The sequence below is a fragment of the Coturnix japonica genome, chromosome 4 (genome assembly GCF_001577835.2).
Source record: "Coturnix japonica isolate 7356 chromosome 4, Coturnix japonica 2.1, whole genome shotgun sequence".
In the NCBI taxonomy this organism is placed as follows: domain Eukaryota; kingdom Metazoa; phylum Chordata; class Aves; order Galliformes; family Phasianidae; genus Coturnix; species Coturnix japonica.
The window spans coordinates 10,674,328-10,692,844 of record NC_029519.1 but is presented as its reverse complement, the minus strand read 5'-3'; the positions used below and the strand labels follow the sequence as shown (position 1 = coordinate 10,692,844).

The 18,517-nt window shown below is 46.9% G+C and overlaps 1 long non-coding RNA gene across 3 annotated transcripts in view; it reads left to right on the top strand.

Annotated features, from left to right (window-relative positions):
- LOC107312886 overlaps positions 1–18,517 on the top strand; it is a 58,613-nt gene that overhangs the window by 27,172 nt on the left and 12,924 nt on the right. For all 3 annotated transcript variants that reach the window (XR_004307175.1, XR_001554672.2, XR_004307176.1), the window contains one exon: positions 14,904–15,027. This is a non-coding gene — a long non-coding RNA (uncharacterized LOC107312886). The remainder of the gene's footprint in view (positions 1–14,903; positions 15,028–18,517) is intronic.

Here is an 18,517-nt window from a genome sequence, read left to right as displayed (position 1 = left end):
ATGCTGGAATTATTGTCCTGAGTCACAACCAGAACCCGTTTCTCATGCCAACTCCCTTCAACCTCCTTTAAAATCCAGCTGTCTCTCACAACGCTGTTTTTCTTCTGTCATTCTTTTTAACCTCACACTATTGTCTGTCGCATCCCGCAGCTCATCATGCCAGGACTGGCACTTCCTCTCATCTTGGTCAGCTGGTGCAACCAAAGGCTGAGGTCTTATCAGTGGCCAAGTCACCTGTCTACGATCCCAATGCAAATGCTCTGGAAAACACAGCTGGAGGGCTAATGAATTGGCCAAGCCCCATGTCAGAACACACGAGGCTAGATGTAGTTTGTACTGGTTTTCATCTCTCTTTTTCCTGGTGCTGCAAGGGAAGACAAGGCAGATCCTTTGCATGCTCTTTGCCTCTCCAAGGATTCTCCAGCAAATCTCAATGGGTCCCTGCATGCTCCCACCTCGGGGAGAAGTGGAAGCCATCATCCTGACTCAACGCATCCAAAAAGGAGCAATACTACAGCCAACGACACCCTCTCCTTCCACCCCTGCCTAGGGCTGACCCCATAGCATTGACTACCTCTTCTGTTGAAAGCAGCTAGATTTTGGCCTGCTCCTGTAAAGTAAAGGAAACCCTTTTTTCTTTTCCTCTTCTTCTTCTCCTGCATTTTGATGGGGCTGGAGATCTCTCTGAGGAAGATGCTCTTCCCTTTTTATCAATTAGGAGCACACACGCGCTCTCTCGCTCCCTCTCCCACCCCTACTCTGCTTTCCTCCCAGCTCCCCTTGGCTGCCGATTTCAGACAAAGATGTGTGAGTTCTTTGATCTGCCTGGCAGCCACCGCTGGGGGATTGGCTTGGAGGTTAATTACACACAGGCCGTCTCCAGCTGTGGCAGGAGCCATTCGGCTGGAGAGGGAGCTGTCCCTTCTCCCCCCTCCAGCTACAAACTTCAAGGGGACAGGAGGGCAAGGAAGGTACCACTGAAACCCCTTTTGATATGACAAACGGGCTCCTTGCTTGCCTCTCTGGTTCTTGTTTTGTTTGTCTAACTGGTACTTGAAATATGGATGAGCTCTCAGTCCTTGAGGGCCCAGCCACTGTCTTAAAACCTTGCCTGCTTTCCCCACCCCAACTGGAGTTTTGCTCTCCTGTCTCTCTGTCTGTCCACGTGTCCTTGTCCAGCAGCCCTATGCCCACATGCCCATGACTAAGCCCAGCTCTTAAGGAAAAGCAAAACTTGGACCCTGTGTTTGAGCAGTTGTGCAGAGGTGAGGAGCCTCATATGCTGGAGGAAAGACGAGCTGGTGGCTGGTGCCTGGGAGGTTTGCATTCTGTCAGTCCCTCTCTCTGTGCCTGAAATACTCAGAGATTTTCTTCTATTTATTCTTCTCTTAAAGCCACTTAAATCCCTCTGTGCCTTGGTTTTCCAATATTCATAATAAAAGCAAGATACATTTATCTGCTCCTCAGGGTTGGATTGAGGCTGATTGATTCGCTTGTCAAACATCCCAAACTAAATAGTGTGGCACAAGAGAGCTGTTGGTGTAATCCCTCTGCATTAGCAAAATCCCTCTCAAAAGGAGCTTACACAGATGCTTCAAGGCAGGTATAGATGGATTTCAGATGCTTTTCAGTGGCTCCTAGGCATCTCCCTTGGTCTCTGAACTCTCATATGATATTTAAGCGTGGGGCTGGGGTCCCCGTGCAGTGACATCTGCAGCTGACAACAATCTGCATCCTAAGGACATCACACAACCTAGACCAGACCTATTCAGGAGTGCAATCTCATACTTAGATCTGCACTCTCTTCTGCTCATATGTAGGGCAAAATTCAAGTTTCTCAGCCTATGTCTTTGTTGCTCTGCTGTCACTGCTGTGCTTTCCTTCACACTGTGAAGTCCTACATTCATCCCTATGGCCTTTATATTACTGAGATGATGGGGCTGCTGTCTTGCGCAGATAGCAATGTTGTGTCTAGTACTGATATCCTGGTTAAATAAAGAGCTGTAGCTCAGCTTCCCCTTCTATTCCTGCTTTCTCCCTTTCCTCCATACGCTACTGGGTGAAAGAGAAGCAACTGAACTGCTGTCACCTTCCATCTCCAGAACAACTCATGGGTGCTAAGGGGCTGGGAGTGGCACCCAGGGGTGTTTGTGCTCTGGTGGGAAGAGACTGTACATCTCATGGAATGAGGCATGTGAGGTCATACCCAGCTCTGCTCTCCATGTTGAGGAGTTGCTTTGTGCTTCAGGGCTTTTCATGGGTTTATGATTAGTAGGGACACCATTGACATTTTACAAAATGCTCTCTTTCCCTGGGAGACAGACAGAACTTACACTTTGATACTGCTCAACAGCTTCAGGGAATGAGGCTAGCAGGAGGAGACAGGCACACAGCCCCTAGCTTCAGGCAGGAAGGAGCTGATGTCAGTCAGAGTCAAGTACTACTCAGGGCTGATGGCACTGGGTATGCATGGGTGAAACACAGACTGACATTCCCTCGTGTCCATGGCATGGTAATTAGTGACAATCAGCTGTCCCTGTTCACACTGTCCAAACCTTCTTAATGTGTTGCATAGGTGACAATCTGTTGAATGACCCCCCCTGCTGACAAAGCTGCTGGGTGGACAGGGGACTGGTGTTTGAAGTCTCTTTGGAGACAGCACTGAGGGGTAGCATCCACCTCCTTGGGTCCTCCCAGAAGGCTGAAAGGCATATGTCTGGATGAACCAAGTGTCTTCAGACCCACTCCTCAAACTGTTTCAGTGTTTCTCTTGGTCTTCTGGAAGGATTTTCCCATTTTTCATTATGTAGCTTGACTTCTGGGTGGCTATTCTGTGTGTTGCTCTAGCCCTTTAAGACTTAAGGGTTTTTTTTGGCACATTAAAGACCCCAAAATCATGTCAGGCACACATGGATACAGGCACTATGAAGTAGTTGTGTTGGGAATGAACAGTGGATGAACAAACTCAGCCCTATGAGAGCACTTCTCCCCAACACACAATGTGTGATTCAATCTCACGTTAAATCTAGAAGATGACTCTTCTGCAAATCAAAAACACCTATTGCAGCCCAACAGTGTTGTCCAGCAGAGATAACTACAGAAACTACATATCCTTGGCTTGCAGATCTATGGATGACAGGTGAATATCTAGGAAACTTTTGCCTATAAATCCATTTTTATAGAGCAAAGAACATACTTACAACTATTAATTCCCCATTGTGAATTCAATTTCATTGAGTGTTTCTCCTCAATCTGTCTGCAAACGAATGTACTCAACATCTCTAAAAAGACTTCTTGGTTTTTATCTGGCTGAGGGACCTCTGTGACTGTAGGGCAACTGATTGGGAAGGATTCAAGGAGGCAGGTCTGCTTGGAGGATTTATACATGCAATGAGCTGTATGGAAGCAGCTCTCCAGCAATGTATAGGAAGGTGTGGGTATAGAATTGGTCTTGCCTGGGGTTATGGAGGTCAACAGTGCCCTTAAGAGCATCATGCTGGGGCAGAAAGTAGGGTGCAAGCTCCTCTGGTATGAAGTCAGAAAGCTCTAACTGGATCTGCCTTCCTCCTGCCAATCTATGTAAGCACCTCTTCCCTGCACTTTCCCTTAAGTCACATCTCTCAGCTTGTGCTAGGTGACACATCTCGCTGCTTGTAAGCACTGCTGCATCTGTTTGCTCTGAAGTAAGGGGAGCCCTGAGAACAAATCCCCCCCAGGGAGGGAATGGTTAATCTCCTGAAGCTATGAACTCTGGTGGGCCTTTTCTTTTCTGCAATAATGAGAAGTGGAGTGTGCACATTGCAGTGTGATTATTACCTGTTTATTTTTTCATGAGGCTTCTCCACTGTATGTCACTCTAGTGTCATCATCTGTAAACACATTGATTTAACCATTACTTTGGAACAGCACTCGCCTGCTCTGCAGACTGGATACCTGTCCCCTGAGGGCACCAGGAGTGACAGAGCAGGCAGAGAGCTCATCCTTGGGCTCTGTTTCACTCTCTACAGTACTCATCTCTTCTCTCTTTCCACTCTTCCTCTTCTTTGCCCTCTCATCCACCTCCTCTGTTTTGGCCACCAACCCCATCTGCTGTCCCAGCCTCATGCTTTGAAGATGCAGCAGCAGCTTGGGATGTCCCACATGTACGCCTGCAGACATCCCATGAGGAACAGCACCGGGTGGTCTTCACTTCCCCTCCTCTGAAGGTGTGTGAGCAATCCAACCTGTTCCTTCTCCATCACAGAACAGGCTGCCCAGGGGGGTGGTGGAGTCACTGTCCCTGGAGGCATTCAAGAAAAGGGTAAATGTAGCACTGTGGGACATGGTATGGTGGTGATGGGCTGATGGTTGGACTACGTGATCTTAGTGGTCCTTTTCAGCCTTAATGACCCTAAGATTTAGGGAAAGCATGGCTGCTTCATGGAACATCCTGAAAGGGTAAACCAGGGAGGTCCCTGAGCTGCTTCTGTCTGGATAACAAGGGAACTGACCAGCTCATTTCTAGACTATTAACCATTAATATAATTAACCACTGGAGGTCTGAAGCTACCTTGGGGACATGCTATACCACTCACATCTGCAGGCAGTGATATATGGAGCACTTGGGCACTACTCTGTCCTCAGTTAGCCTGAGCTGGGAATTAGGTGTAATTATAAGGCTAAAATACATCTGCTATGGATTGGAGGAGTTGGGAGCAGCTCTCAGAAACTAGGCAAGCACTGATGCCTAGTTTCTTTGTAGGGTTATATCTACCTTAAGCCATGAGTGAGACTTTTCCTCTCTTGTCTTGCCCACAGACTGTGTGCAAATCAGATATGTATTGAGGCAGAAGGCTGGTGGAACTGTCATATTGTACATGATGCCATGTGTACTATAAAGGACCTGATTCAGACCTTTGCTCTGTAAATGAGTACAAGGGGCTTAATGTACAGGGCTATAAAGCAGTCAAAACTGCAGTGGCACTGTGAGCCATGTTTCATTCTTTGAGTGGCACCAAGGTCACCAGGAGGCATGCCCAAGTGATGTTAACCATCAGAGGGATGAGGTCTGCCATGGTGGTCTTGGCTGCATCTCCACGTGTGTGATGCCAGCTAAAGTGTCATCATGCTGAGTGATGCTAGCCCTGAGTCACATCAAGACACTGCTCTTGAACTCTGCTTTGCTCTAGAAGTTATTCAGTGTTGTGAGCTGCTTCTTTCCTTGCTCAGAGCAGCTCCTACTCCACCTCTGCAGTGCTACGCACATGAATCCATTAAAGCCTCTGCAGTGCTCCAGAGCTGAAAGACCTATCAGTACTGTTCTAAAATGGCTTTGCTAATCCCTAGTGTTCAAGAGGGAATAAGCAACAGTCCCTGAGGGACCCTTTTGTTCTGCTGTCAAGGCCCTGGGCTTCTTAGCTGAGTATAACAACTCTGAATGCTTTCGCAGGAGCGCTCAGTGTGCATTATTTATCATTGTCAGGATTGTTACACTTCAGAGTCACATTCACCTGCCCATTGCATCCTGCAGGTACTGTGGGGTGATGCAATGCCTTCATGATTACAGTAGCACTGGTGCATGGCCTCATCCTGTGGAGGTATGGGGTTAGTACGAGCGTGGCAAGGTCGTGACAGATCCAGGCTTTTCCCTACCAAAGAAAGAATCCAATTGCCCACAGAAGTAAGGGATGCTGCAGGCAGTTTGTGTTAGACTAAAAGTCAGGGAGGTGTTCAATGAGGCAGGAGGATGAAGGGGAGACAGTGAGGAGGGCTTGTGGGAGGAAGGAAAGGTTTCTCCTGGCATCTTTAGCAGCATGGCAGAAAGTTCTGTGTCTGAAGGCTAGCAGCGGAATTCCCATTTCCACAGCAGGCAAATGGAATAAGAATAGAGATGGGTGTAATGGTTCACTTGTGGAAAAACTAAAGAATTTCAAGACCTGTGACCTCCTTCTTATGAAGATTTTAAGGTTGAACTCTGCCAGCAAACTCCTTCTAGGGACCTCCTTGCTTACGGGGGATCAGGGCTGGAGGTATAACAAACCCACAGATGTCTTTCAGAACTGCACGGCCTTATGGCAGGTTTAGGAGATGTCTTTTTCATCTTCGGCATCACTGGGACCAGGATCTGGTCCTGGAGACTGCTCCCTTTGTGGGTTGGAGCTGAAAACTTGGGAAGTCCTTTGAGAATTAGATCATAGGATGGCTTGGATTGGAAGGGGCATCAAAGACCATGTAGTTCTAAACCCTCTGCAGTGGAGAGAGCTGCCTCCAAGCATGGACCATCCACAACCTCTCTAGGCAGTTTAGTGCCTGGCATCAGTGCCCCTGACTCTGGTTTTGTGGAGTAGGGGTTTCCTTGCTCACAACTACCTCCAGCCAGATGGGGGACATCCTACAGGGGACAGCAGGAGCAGAATGTGGGTGAGGAAGAGGGTGCACAAAAGAAGAGGAAAATAAAAATCCAGTCTAGAAAGCGGGGAGCAAAGCAAGAATACACACCAGCATCTTGAATTAAGAATTCCTTCCTGAAAGCTGCCCAGTTTTAGCAAAGTCCTTTTTCTGTCTTTAATGAATTCTGGCTCCCTTCCCCCGTCGACCCCAGAGAAGATGGAACATTTCCAAGAGAAGGAGGGAGGGAGTGACGAGAGAGGAGCTTGGAAATAAAATTTAAGAAAAGAAAAAGGAAAAAGAAAAANAAAAAAAAAAAAAAAAAAATACTCCTCTTTAAAAGTCACTTTGCATCCCCTCCCTGAGAGGGAAGGGAGCACGGGTCATGTCAGAGCCCTCCGCCGATGTGCCTTGCCTTTGCCGTTTTGCTAATGACACTGGAAATATGCTAAGGAGCTGGCTGCGATGGGGCTTTTCTAATGCGGTCACTTCCTGGGACCTCAAAGAGGCTTTAATTGCAGGGCCGTGGGGATGGCAGGTGTGCTTGTCATCTCTAATCAGCGAGCTGGGTGCACTGGGCTGCCTGTGCCGAGAAAGCGGGTTTCTGGAGCTCCTCCTCCCATCCTCGCCCTCATACCCCCCAACTTTTCAACCATTGCACACCTGTCAAAATGATTATGGGAATGAGACTCCATCATGGGCAGAAAGAGCAGATTTGAAGGAAATCCTCTTTCTCCCTCACTCTCGCTTTTTTTCCCCCCCTCTGTCTGTATTTTCTTTTTTATTCTTTCTCTCACATTTGCTCGGCTCAAGGGAGATTAAGGAGGGGGGGGGGGAATTCCCCTGGTAAATGGGTCCTAAACTTGTATTGTTGTCAGCAGGGCTTTACCCTGATACATTCTGGACTCATAGCAAGATTTCCATGCTGATAGCTCAGGGATAAAGCTGTAACGTAGCAAATGAGAGGCAGTCTCTGTGAGAAGCAGCAGCCGCCTTGCACGCCGCATTGCTTACTTGCCCACAAATACCCGCAGCACAGAAGCTCAGCACTCACTGACACACAAAACAGAATGCACAGTTGAAACTGGTCATGCTTCTTTCTTTGTCTATCTTGGGAAGCAGCACCCAAAGGCACAAACATGCATGCAATTGCATGCATCCCAAATGCACCAGCACGTGTGGATAAAAGAAAACCACTAAATTCACGTGCATTTCCCCAAGTACGAGGGCAAACATCAAATCCCATGTTAATTTTCACCGAATCAGTCTTTTCCTACCCACCCCATAGGACAGACTGAGAGACAGCAGCTGGGATGCAGCCATCTAGAAAGATGCCCACCTGCTGCAGACAGACAGCTGTCTCTGCAGGTGGATGGAAAAGTGTTGAGCTCTTTGACGTGCTTGAAAAGCCCTCTGGAAGCCTCTATCAGCTCTGGAGGTGGTCACCAAACTGCTAATAAGGGGCAACGTTTGGGCTTCCCAGGTGACGGGACCTTCTTCTAGAAGTGTAAATAAATAAACCCTGCTGGGACCTGAAGCTCGGGTTCAGAGGAGAAGCAGAACTTGTTGTGCAAGCTGCAACGTGGTACTAAGTAAGGTGGGGGAGCTGCACTATATGTATATTTTATAATACATGGGAAGTGACTTTTAAAGGATCTCAGGTGATGTTGTGATGACAAGTGGACCCAAAACTGCTCTGAAACTCAGTCACTGCTATCTGGTGTTGTTTGGAGGTGAAGAAAATGAGTAGAGGGTTTTTGATGAAAAGCTGTCACCATGGCTATAGGCAACGTCTGGGGTTTGTCCTGGTTGACTTCTATGAGTGTCCAAGTGCACAGGGCTGCAGGGTCCAACTTATAATGTAAGCAGAGCACAAGGGCAGGTTACAAAGAAAGGGAGAGACCCATAGGGATGAGCAAAGTCCATTCCCTGGTTCAGATGGACAGCTTTGACCCAGCAAGGGTGAGTGGAAACCCACATTTCAGTGCTTGGTGTAGCAGCAATAGTCTTAAATACACCTTCAGGCCTCTATTTAAACCCCCACCTCTTATCAAACCTGGGAGCATGAAAAAAAGAGGAAAAGCAGAATATCTTCGTATGGGAGGCACTGCTGCAAAGGCAGATCTGGGGGGAAAAGAAAGAGAAAACGAGTGAATGAGTGAGGACAGAAAAGCTCATTTTTGTCTATTGAAAAGATTCTGTTTAATAAAAAATTGATGACATTTTAGTCACTGAGATAGGCCTGTTCCCTTTTAACATGAATCCCATCATTCTATTTTTCATCTCACTTAGCTCCTTTCTGATTATCAATCAGGCCTTTTTCTCCATCTCCCCAAACTGTGGGATCCACCGGAGACTCTCCCACACGTGGCCCCTTTTGAAATGGGCTCTGCTCAATGCAGGAGGGAAAAGAAAGTTTAGTCCTAAATAAGTAAACAAACTAACTAACTAAACCTCTTTTGTTGTTGCTTGAGTTGTTGGTTTCTTGGGTTGTTTTTTGTTTTTCCTATAAAGAATAATGTAAAAGGTTTCAAAGAAGAGGAGGAAGGATCGTTAAGGCATGGAGAACAAACAGTTCAAGCTTCATCCTGTGTGCAAAGGCACTTCAGAAGTTAACATGGGTGCTCACCATCTCTCCTGAGAGGAATATGGAGCCTTTGGACAAAAATGAGAGGATGTCATAATTCTTGTAACTGGGAGAAGTTGGCCTCAGCGTGATTCTCATGATAGAGGTTTGTGTGGGTTCAGGAGGTGATCAGTCAAACTATAGAATAGAGAACCACTGGGAAGTGATAGTATAAAGGTGTTACTTCTTCCCAAGGAAATATCCAAGCCAAATGGTACTTGACACTGGAAAAGTTCCATGGGAATGTACGGTGAGATGGAGAATCCCCTAGTTCCTGTGACTGCTCGGATACCTTTCAAACTGGAACTGGAGTCACGTTAAGCATTGGGATGAAAGAGACACTCGAGAGTGACAACTGATTTTCTCTCCTGGCAAGACTCTATCAAATACAGCACTGACTTCTACAGATAGAGCAGAGTAAAGAATAACTTCTGGCCAAAATAACTTGTGCTTTGTATTTCCTACAGTAGGGTTGTGCTTGTGGGTGAGGAAAGGGAAAAGCACAGTCCCTCCCATCTGCATGTGAGAGCACCAACATCACCAGCCACCTAGCTGGCACTGAGATCTCTGGGAAGTTCTGCCCTCATTCCCTGCAGTAAAAACTGAACTGAGTAATACCAGCCATATCCATCAGAGCTCATCAGGTGCTTCAGACCCTCCTCTTTTCAGTCAGGGACACCTGATTTTCTCTCAGAGTGGTCAGGCACTGGAATAGCTGCCCAGGGAGGTGGTGGAGTTGTTGTCCCTGGCGGTGTTCAAGAGGCATCTGGATGAAGAGCTACAAGATATGGTTTAGTGGTTTGCTGTAGCTACAGTAATGGGAGGACGATTGAACTAGATGATCCTGTAGGTCCTTTCCAACCTTGTGATTCTATGAATCTATGATTTATTTAAAGATACTTTGGGAAAGATATTTAACAGATGCATTTTCCCAAGCTATCTTTCTCAGCCATTCAACTTCATGGTAGAGTAGATCCTGAATGTTCTTCTTTAAGACTTTGTCACTATTAGAAACCAAGAGTTTGGAGGAAAAAAAAACAACAAAAGAACATCATCATCTCCAGTTCCTACCTCTAGTTAATCTTATCTGATGCTGGGGATAATTTTCCAAATAGTATTACTAAAATGCCAAAATTCTGGGAAAGGGCATTTTGTAAAGCATGAAGAACTATGGGAATATATCCCTTACTTTGACACTGCTCTGCTGGGAGCAGCTTCAGCCTTCAGAGAGCTCAGCCTGTCTCTTACAGACAAATCAGGGGGTGAGAGGACCTCACTCTGATCAGTTGGGCATCCTGAAAGTGGGGATTTGTAGCAGAAAAAAATGCTCATAGGGGAGCCCATAGGCAAAGGAGAGAGACTGCAGCAACCTGTTTCTTGATTGCAATAGGGAGCCTACTTCTCTACCACCAGCTTATGGGTCTGTTAGAGATGCTGAGAGCAGCTGGAGTCATGGGCAGGGCTAGTCAAGTACTGGAGACCTCGTGATGTTTAAGTTACACCAAGAAATAACCTGGCTCATAAACTTCAATTCTGCCTACCCTTAGCAATGTGTGTATCTCCCAGACTGTTATCAGATCTGTGGGCACAAGCTCTATGGAAAGCTCCACTGTCACTGCTTCCCAACTCAAGGTCTGGACCATTTCAGAAGGAAAAAGTGCCATGGAAGAACTTTCTGTCTGCTCTGAGGCCAAGAGTAGGAGCATGGCTCAGAGAAAAGTCCAGGCACAACTGAGAAGACAGGATGGTCTGCAAGAGCAAGACCTGATTTTTGCACCAAAAAATGATTCTGCAAGCTTAGCCTAATTGCACAGAGGTGTTGGCAGAGTGTCAGTGCTGTAGAAAATCAGGAGAGGTTAAGATCTTGTTAATTTGTACACACACAAGGGGATCAGGAAGGAGTGGAAGCCAGGGAGGGAGAGAGGGTGGGCGGATGAAAAGAGGAGGAGGAGGGAGAGGACTTGCACATGAAAATGTAGGGTTTATGTGTGTGGGGGGGGTCCATTTCCAAAGCAAGAATACAAATGATCCCAACAAAGCCCAAGCTGTCCTGAAACCCTGTAGCCAATTAGTGCACATCAATATTTAATCAGATCTCGCTATTGTGCAGCCTGGACTGTGCTACCCCAGCCCCTGCCACACTCACTCTTTCCCATCACAGACACACTGTTATGACACATAATGATATTGTCAATGAATAATTTAGAGCAGTTTTTCTTTTCTTCTCTCTCTGTCTCTCTCTCCCTGTGCCCTTATTAGCAGAATATGTGGAGCAACTTCTGGGAGGAGAGGAAGGAGCTTCGTCTGTCATGATGATCAGGGCTGGCCTGTCCTCCTGCCCTCCTTGGGCAGCTGTAATCCAAGGATTCCTGCTGTCAGAATGGGCTGGAGATGGCCTCTCTTTAGTGGAGAGACTGGACAAGGAAATTGGTATGAAGGTGGTCTTAGAAAAGCCTGCTGAAGCTATGTAACTCCTTGGACCAAGACACCTGAAGTGGCAGGGCTCAGGAACAAGTGATAGAGATAGGAGATTTTCCAAGAAACCTGATGCAAAGTCTTCTCTGCTTGCACCTTCCCTGCAGCACTATAAGGAAGCAGGGTCCGTTCGAGGATGCAGTGGGCAGCACTGGCAAAGGTCAGCCTTCAGTAGAGCAATTCATAACCCATCACACAAACACACGTGCAAACTAATGCTGATTCTTTCAACATTATCATCCATTTGCATTTGGAGGAAGCATAAAACATGTCCACCCCCTGTTTATGTATGACACTTGCCTGTCATACATAAGTTTGACAGTTTTTCTGACAGCTTTTCTTTCCTATACAATCCCGTTGATAGCTTTTTTATGATCCCATCCTCCTTGCTCAAGCCCCACAACGAGCTATTTCACATATACCTTTTAATCTCATGTTGAGCAGGCTCTGCCTTTTTCATTAGTAATTTCCAAACCTGTTGGCTCATGTCAGCACACTGGGGTGAGAAATCTCAGACATACAATGTTCCTACAAATTCTGTGGGTATAGAAGATAGGGATTAAATTGTTGGTTTGATGGTTGCAGTGATGGGTTGATTGTTGTTCTAGATTATCTTAGTGGTCTTTTCTAACTGTAGTGGAAATGCTAAGTCACAGCTTGAAGCAGTGATTGAGCACCTGGTGGGAAGGCAGGGCCAACTCAGGGGAGCTCAGGTGCATGCAATGCACTGAGTGACTGGAAGGGGTGGAACCAGGATTCCAGACCTCATTTAAGGGTTGGCAATAGAGGTGAGGGTTCCTCACTGGAGATTCCTGCTTGCTGCAGGCTTTCTGAAGGTAACTAGTTTCTTTATTTTCTATGCTTGTAGCTGTTGCATTTGAGCAAACCTTTGCTTGCTGCAACCTCAGTCCTTGCTGCTCTGCTGTTGTTGCTGTGCTTTCCTTTGTGCTATGCCAACCTTGCTTACTCTTTTGGTTCCATGAAGTTAACTCCCACATCATAAGGAAGGGTGGTCTCACTTCTCTTTGTAAAGTCTGATATGGCTCACTAGGGAAGAAATAACTATCAGTATTTCTCCTGATCTAGAGAGGAAATCTCTTCCCCGCATCTTTCTCATCAAAGAGAGGCTCTATTTAGCTGAAACTGTTCTGGAGGGAAAAAAAAACAACAAAACTTGTCCTGATTTCAAGTTCTAAAGCACAGGAAATTCACTTGTCCTCTCACTTGGGTTTCTGATGTAGTGGCCAATTGTCTGTAGTTCCTACTTACACCTGCAGTACTTATCTGCTTCTTTTCTTTATTATGCCTCTGCAAGCTCCAGTTCACTGCTCTGTCTGGAAGGGATGAGCAGGAGTCCAACATACCTTGTGTGTTTGTTCTTCTGGCCTGTGAAGTCAGCATAGGAACCATGTGATGGAAATGAGTTCTGGAGCATCTTTGCAGGCAAAGCATTGATAGAAGTGGGGAGTGGTGTCTCTTGCTGTCCTGACAAGCAGATGGCACCTGAGCCTTGTCTCAGGCACTTACTTGTATTTAATTTGCACGCTCTAAGCTATGTCTGGTTATAACCCCAGGCTTTATCTCCCTCTCAATTTGCATGCAAAGCTGTAACAAAGCTAGCAACTTTCTGTCCACCCATCCACGTCACCAGCACAGCATCAAAGATCCTGTGTCCTGTCTTGAAATCATTACTATTGGCAAAATAATTGCAACAACAAATCTACTAAAAGCCCTGTTTGCACTCCTTTCATCTTGGCTCAGCCAGGATCTAGCCAGCCTTCATAACGCATACTTTTAAAAGGGAAGAGAGGAAGAAGGGAGAAGAAATCTTATCCCTATCCTCATCTTTAGCAGGGCATCATTGGCTATTCTCATGCCATAAAGCACAACATTATTTGAGTTTAGAAGGACTTTTTGTGTTTGTTTCTGAAGCAATGAGTGTCAAAGTTGATTATTGATTGAGACTGGGGGATCTGAGGACTGCATGAGGAAAAGTGCCTGATTATTCAAACCCTTCTCTCTCTTCTTTTCCTTTCTTTCCTTTGCACCGCGATTGGATTGATCGACCCCATCTTCATTATCTCCCCTTCTCCTTTCTCTCTTCTGGCCCCTACTGGGGATTCCTGACTAAACTATGGCAGGGCTCAATTGATCCTCTGCAATTCACTCGCTCCTCGCGAGGAGGAAAAACTGCACCGCTGCATAATTCAGAAAGCAAACACAGAGAGGAGAGGGTGAGAGGAAAAATCAATACGGCTACAACTGATCCTGCAGATAAATGAAGCGGCGAGTGCTGGCGAGGGGGAGGATCCCTGGCAGCAGCAGGAGCGAGCGTGGAGAAAGTTCAGCAACTTGAAGAGGGATGTAGAAGTTAGATGGGCTCAAAGCACTTTTGGAGAGGGTCAGGAAGGAAAAGGAGCTGTGGTCTAGCACTGAAAATGCCCTGAGGCACGGGAGATTCGCAGGAAAAGCTTCTGAGTTAAGGGTGGTGATGTATAGGAACAGGCTGCCCAGGGAGGTGGAGTCACCATCCCTGGAGGTGTTCAAGAAATGTGGAGATGTGGCACTGAGTGACATGGTTAGTGGGCACGGTGAGGTGGGTTGATGATCTTAGTGGTCCTTTCCAACCTAATAGCTCTATGATCCTACATGCAGGAGGGACTGTGTGTGTATCACTATGCCATATTCGCATCTGTCTCCTCTCTCCTTATTGGGAGATTATTTTACCCAAATGGATAGAAAAGCAGTCTTCCTCCTCTTCATTCTCATCTTTCAGGGCTGCTTTCCAGCCCAAGCTGGGCTAATCCCATGCTGTACCCCATAGCCTCAGCCGTTCCCAAATATCTCCATAAATAGCATATTTACTTGCCTGGATCTTTGAAGTAGGAAAGAAAATGAAAAGAGCTCCAGGCTGTGCAGTACTGAGCCCTAGGGCAAAGCATCACTGCCCATGGACCACCTGTTGCAGAGCCCTGGCTCCCAGGAGGGTGAGAGTCTTGCAGGCTTGTCCTGTGGAATATAAACCTGCCAGGTACAGGGCAGAAAAGCAATCAGGAATGGGGGATATGAGCTGCCTGCAGGGCTAGATGGTGGCCTGAAGGGGAAGCAGCAACCCTTTTTCTGTTTATCTGAGTGATGAGTTGACAAAGGGAGCGCACAGCTCTGTAAGGGCTAGGCAGGTGAGCATTGGTGTTTCTGTTGCACCAGGAGCAGTCTCACCCTTCCTTCATATCCAAGGTAGCAGGAATGGGGACATAAGGGGTCAGGAAATAATGAAATGGCATCTCTTGGATTGTCTTGAGGGGTTTGACAAATGGCAAGGAGTATCATTCTCAGCTGGGTTGACTGTAGTTATGCTGCCTCCCTTTTCACACCCAACAACAAGCCTGCCAAAACTATGCCAAGAGATATGCAAAAACCTTCTATTTCTTTTTAGGTGGCTGAACTTAGGATCAACCTCCATTACTGGGAGGGGAGGCTGACTCTCATGAGGAGGAGTATGCTACCTTCTGGCTATTGGAGCTGCTAAGTGGGCTGAAAACATCTGATTTTTGACAAAGGTAAATAGAATTAACAACCCTGTGTAGTGGAGCTGCCCCTTAAGTCTTCCCAGTTTCTCCATTTCATCACCTTTTTTTCCTCTATCTGAGATGATGCAGCAATGATAAAGTTTGAGTACTGAATTATCTGGTTTTGAAATCAAATTTGGGGTGAGGACAGCAAGCTAAAGGACATTGTAGCCAGAGCTCTGCCTGAGCAACCGGGTGCATGAATTTTTGTAGCCAAGCCATCTATTGCTGCCCTTAAGCAACTCAGAAAATACAAAGTACTGCCTCTAGTACAGAGAACTAATAGATTAAATCTTATATAAAAAAAAGACTCTGGGCCATGTAGACAGTCCCATTGAGTGCCTAGAAATGACGTAGTGTGAAGATCCTTGCCCGTGGCAGTGCACTGTCATTGTCAGGCAGCGCTCAGCCCTTTCTGGCTGGTAATGGATCCCCGGAATGCCCTGAGCTGGTGTCTCCAAGTGTGGTAAGATCTGCAGAGCTGCACTGAGGTTTCCTGAAGCCGGGAGAGAGAGAGAGAGAGAGAAGGCTTTTAAGACAACGTTGCCCTGTATTTTAAAATGATTTAAGAACCCAAAGAATAGACCAGCACTGGGTTTGCCAGCAGAGGGGATGGATTATTGTCTTAAAAGCTTTTAAATGTGTGCAATAGAAAGGGGAAATACAGCTGCCTCACTGAAAGATATTGCTGTGGTACCGGCTTCTAAGCTGCCAAGTACCACTTTAATTCTTATTTGCAGCTCAAAGACAATTCTGCTCCATGATAGCATCATTAAGGATCTTAATTCAGACACTCCAGAGAGGGGTTTTGAATGACCTGGGGTGATAAGAGAGGATATGAAGATTTTTAGGGCTCTTTGGTTACCCTCATGCCTGAACGAGTTCTCTTCAAATCTTAGGGCTATTTGGAGCTCAGTTCCCTTGTGCGAGTCTTGCCTTTTCTACTGTCCACAAATGATTTCAGTATCTAAAGGGGGGCGGGGGGAAATGTAAGGAAGAAAAAAAGAGGGGGGGGGGGGGGGGGGGGGCAGACTCTTCATCAGGATCTGTTGTGACAGGACAAGGGAAATGGTTTCAAATCAAGAAAGGGGAGACTAGGATTGGATATAAAGTAGTTTTTTACAATAAAGGTAGTGAGGCACAGGCACAGGTTGCCCACAGAGTTGGTGGTGCCTCATCCCTGGAGACACTGAAGGTCAAGCTGGATGGGGCTCTGAGCACCTGATGGAGCTGTAGGTGTCCCTGCTCATTGAAGGGGGGTGGACTGATGGCCTTCAGGGGTCCCTCCCAACTCAAAGGACTCTATGATCCTGTGATTGTGGGGTGACTTTCCTTTCTGGAGCAGAAACACAGAGACACTTGTGCAGCAGACTGCACCCAAGACATGAATGGGAAATGGAGGATGGCACAGAGAGCCTTGTGCAGGTCTTGGACAGCTGCAGAGCTCAGACATTGCTTCTCCTTGCTCATCCCTTTGCTCTCAGAGCACTCACAGCTGTGGAAGCTCTGAATCAACACCTCTGAGACTACTTTCTTCCACTGTTTTCCTCCACTGCTGCAGAGAAGTGCTTGCATGCGTCTGTCCCCCAGCACTAAAATGCTGAGGGCTGTACTATGTGCCCGGGGCTCTGACTCCAGATGTACTGTCTTGGTGCAGTCTGCAATGCTACCCCAAACCATATTCCCAGTTATTCCCCTCTGTGCCAAGCACTTTGCACTGAACAGTGTCCAATTTTCTGCTCTGCTAAAACTTGCAGCACAGATCAAGGCTCCTCTATTTGGTTTTCCCCTGCGTTGCTGGAAAACTTGTGCACATCCCAGCTGTTCACTCACATTGGAGCCAGCTGCCTCTCAGCTGCTGTTGGCTTTCAGGCCTTTTGCACTTCTATTCCAAGCAAGATAGCACTTGTCCTGAACGTTCTGCTCTTAGAAACTGTTGGATCTGCAGGAAGTGACAGGTATAAGAGGGTAAGAAGCTGTAGAGCTGGAGACAAGATCCAAATTCCCACAATTATTTGTGTTGCTGTGTGCTGCTTGGCCACCTGCCCACCTGGTGGTGGTGCCAGGGTCTGGAGCATAAAAGGCTCTGAGTAAATTCTGGTCAAATCTCTGCGAGCCATTAGCCTACATTATCCAGGCAGGAGCACGTCCTTTAAATGAAAGCGATCCTGGTGGCTTTCCCCACATTAAATTCCTTGTATGCTGTGTGCTCCCCCTGTCTTTCTGCCCTCCAGGGATGGCTTTTGTCTTCTGCTGCCGTGCTACACGTCTCAACTTTTGTCATCCCTCAGATTGCCTGAGGCAGTGGAGGTGACCTTGTTGCTGAGCTTTCGTTTCCCTTTTACATGGGAAGATTCTTCCTCCTTTGAGCCGCTCGTCACAGTGCTGTGAAGCTCGTTTTCCCCTCTTGTCATAACAAGTCTAGCTCAAGCAGGATTTGGCCATGAAAGACACCACAGAGAGGGTGTTGTATCTTGTGTGAGCAGCATCCAGTCTGCCTGCTCTCTATCCATCCTGCAGTTGCAGAAGGTCATGGTGAGCTGTGTCTGAGCCCAGGACATACAACCCCTTCCCAGACATGTCTGCTTCTCACCAGATCCTTTCTGCCCCTAAAAAACCTTGAGATGGGCTACAGTTGCTTAAGTGGCTGCTGAGGATGAGTTGTTGCATTGGGAATGGGTGTAAGGTCTTGGATGTTTGCAGAAGTGTGGGAGCTTTGATGGTCAGCCTATGCCAAATTACCCAAGCTGACAGAAGAAGCACAGCAGCATATCTCCTCTAAAGTGGAAACCATTGTGTACCTCTGGCCACTTATGTTTCCTGTCTGCCTTTGTTGTAGTTCTCAAATAGGACCTAGAAGAAGGGGCAGTAAAGTTGCATCAAAGTTTTGATAGGCAGACCAGCCATCATGAGCTTAAGGTGCAGCCTTTCATGGTATTCACTACTTCTGTATGTGTTGATGCATGTGAGCTCAGGCCCATCCTAAGACTATGCCAAGATGGATGGCTTGTGGTCAGCCATGTAAAACAGCCCAGAACAGATAGATGGATTGTCTCAACTATGCTTTTGAATGAGAGGAATTCATTTTTTTTCTGCCATGGGCAATATGGGCTGCATCTTATTCTGAACCTGTTCTGAGGAGTAAAGTGAGAGCCACATGCAGTTCAGCCCAAATTTTGGGGCCTGGCTCAGGAGTAAAATCAGGCTTTCCAAGCCTGTAGCATGTGTTGGGCCAGTGCATCTTGGTAAAGAGAGGAGAGGATAGTTCTGGTTTGGAAACAGCAATATTTAATGATCCCATGTAATTGAGTCATGGCTACCACCTGTTCTTTGGCACTGATGTGAAGGTTTTTAGATGCGTATGAGTGCAGAACAGAGTATGCTGGTGAACAGAAAGGGCAATGAGGCTTTGAACTCTGTAAGCCCTCAGTGCTGCTTGCTGCACTCTGTTGGGTCACGCTGGTCCTGTAGATCCATCTCT